Here is a 2,715-nt window from a genome sequence, read left to right as displayed (position 1 = left end):
ATGTGTCTTTGTTTTAAAAACATTGACTTCAACAGACAAGATGGCCAAAAGACATGGACATTGAACCATCGCGGCAATTAATGGCGCATTGGCGGTTGCCGCCGGAAAAGGGCGCTTTAAGATGATCGGGACAGAGTCGTTAATGACTTCCACGTATCGAGGATGACAAAATCGGTCGGATAGTAAAAATCCTGAATTTTTACGAGAACATTTTCGACGACACCCTTAGGATACTTAATAGACCCGATCGCCTAATTGCAACGCGTCATTTTAGTGGGTTGTGTCTCGTCTAGACCTATTTGTCTATACAAATAAAACGGGAGTAAGTTAACGCTAGCCCCCAAGTCTAATAACGCTGGTCGTCGTGTATAAGAATCTCCTAAGGTGCATTGTGCGATAGAACGACCGTGGTCCTTGTACTTAACAATTCCATTATGTTCAGATAAAGTTGGGAATTGTTCGTTAAAAGCGTCTTTTGGTATATTGGTTTTCGCCTTAGTAGTACACAATTCCTTAAGAAACTTAGCATGGTGTGGTAGCTTTTTATAGCTTCGAGGAAGGGAAAGTTTATAGTTAGATTCTTGAAAACATCCCTAATCTCCTCATAATTTGTATCCCTAGTTAACACGGCTAATTTTTGTGGAAACGGTTTTTCGTTTTATATTTAGCAATGGTATCACCCGGATGTTTAACCGTGGCTTTCTGTTTTTAGGTTGTGTTGTAACCGGGTACCTCTACAAGTGGTAGGCTCTTTAGTTTCTATTTAGGTATCTAGTAAAATAGCGGTGTAGGGCGATTGGTAGGGTAACTATAGGCATAGTTACTTTGTTATCAACCACTCTGCCGGAGAGTGGTGATGGCCTTTTAGCTCACCTACATTTTCATATTCATTACTAGTATTATCGGTTACCTCAAAGGCTGTATTTGTTGTTTTAGTATTAGGTATTAGCGTGACACGGAAACACACCTTTGGGTTGGGCTTTATCTTGAGCCAACTGTTGGGTTAAATTATTAACGGATTGTAGAAGTTTGTTGGTTAGATTGAGCCATGGTTTGGAAAAGTTTTGGCTCACTTGTATGAAGGTGTCAAGACGATCCGGTTGTGTGGGTGTAGTAGTCACGGGTGGTGTGACTGAAACTATTTCACGTGAATTATTTATGGGTGGATTTTGATAGTTATTATTTACCGGAACGATACCTCTATTAGCATTATAATTATTATAACTACCTTGACTTTGTGCTTGACCTTGTCGAGGTTGCACTTGGTTGTTATAATTATTGAAATTCCCCTGACCCTATCCTTGTCGTAGTGGGGCTTGATTAAAGCTGTGCGTAGGCCTAACATATTGATTATTGTACCCTTGAGGTGTGACGTGTTGGTTATTTCTCCAACCGAAGTTGGGATTTTGTCTACAAGGGGCGTTAGGTTCACTATTAATAGAACAAGCCTGTTCATAGGCTATAGGACGATTAAGTCGGGATGCTTAGGGGCTCAAATGAAACTACATGGATTTGAATTTACATTCATGATGGGGATAGGCTTTTGTTGAACGAAATGGCCTCTACCTTTTAGTGAGTGATTCGATTAGAGTTTTAAGCTCGGAATCGTGTTTAATTTCAAACATACCGGCGGCCTTAATCGTATTTGATGAATTAAGCGGGCGGTGGATATCATCACTACCCCCCCGCCTTGTTATTTAGCTTAGTTTGATCCTCTAAAAATTTATAAGCCTCAGGGCTCCTTTGCTTAAGAAACTACCCCCATTCATTATGTCTAGGACTTCTTTATGGTGGTGTAGAAGTCCTTTGAAAAAGGCACGAACTAACGTGTCTTTCGCTAAGTTATGATGTGGACACTCTATAAGGAGATCGGTGAAACGATTCCAAGCCTCTGAAAATGATTCATGAGGATTTTGTCAAAAGAAATGAATCTTGGAAAGCATCTCGTCCGTCTTTAGGGGTGGGTAAAAATGTTCCATAAACAACTGAACAAGTTTAGCCCATGAGTCCACAGAATTAGGCGTTTGGGCAGTTAACCAAGACGCCGCCTTATCGGCTAAGGTGAAAGGGAATACCCTTAGTTTAATTTGTTCCGCACCAACCGTAGGATGGTGGAATGTTGTTAGGACTTGTTCAATCCTACACATGTGCTGATAAGGTTTTTCATGGTCTAATCCATGAAAAACGGGTAACAAATTAAAAATATTTGGGGGGATTCGGAAATCCCCCACTGGGTCTGCTAGAACGATGCAAGATTTGGGGCTATCGCCAAGGCTTTGTAGAAGTCGAGAGAGGAGGAGTCTCTTCTTCATCGGGCATTGTGTCGTGATGTGTGTGAAATAGTAGCTAGAAGTGTAGTGGGTGGTATACTAGATAGACTTGTTTGTTGACATTGTTGTGTAATTACGTTACGTGTTTTGTTCGCCATACCTTAATCTCATACAAGGCTAAAACCAAACTTAGCTAAACACATCAACCACTCCAAACAATTACGATATACTAGTATAAAACTCTAACAGGAGATGCGAGGTGTGGAAGAAAGGAATACCTGATTGCGTCCTTGCTTCGCTTATGAATAGCGTCTTGTTTACGCGTGTTCAGTATATATAACAGGTTAGAACACTGAAAAATTTGAAAAATCAAAGTTCGAGTCAAAACTGTAGAATTCTAGAAAAATTAACAAAGGCGGCGTGCTTTCGATAGAAGCGCTGATCG

General features: G+C 40.6%; 1 pseudogene; it reads left to right on the top strand.

Moving 5' to 3' along the window:
• The first annotated feature begins 1,839 nt into the window (after nucleotides 1–1,839).
• LOC147523504 (small nucleolar RNA R71) lies at nucleotides 1,840–1,933 on the top strand (annotated as a pseudogene).
• The last annotated feature ends 782 nt before the right edge of the window (nucleotides 1,934–2,715 follow it).

This window comes from Coptis chinensis, chromosome 1, assembly GCF_015680905.1.
Source record: "Coptis chinensis isolate HL-2020 chromosome 1, ASM1568090v1, whole genome shotgun sequence".
NCBI lineage: Eukaryota > Viridiplantae > Streptophyta > Magnoliopsida > Ranunculales > Ranunculaceae > Coptis > Coptis chinensis.
Note: the sequence above shows the minus strand (reverse complement) of the source record. Positions and strands in the feature narration are given on the sequence as shown.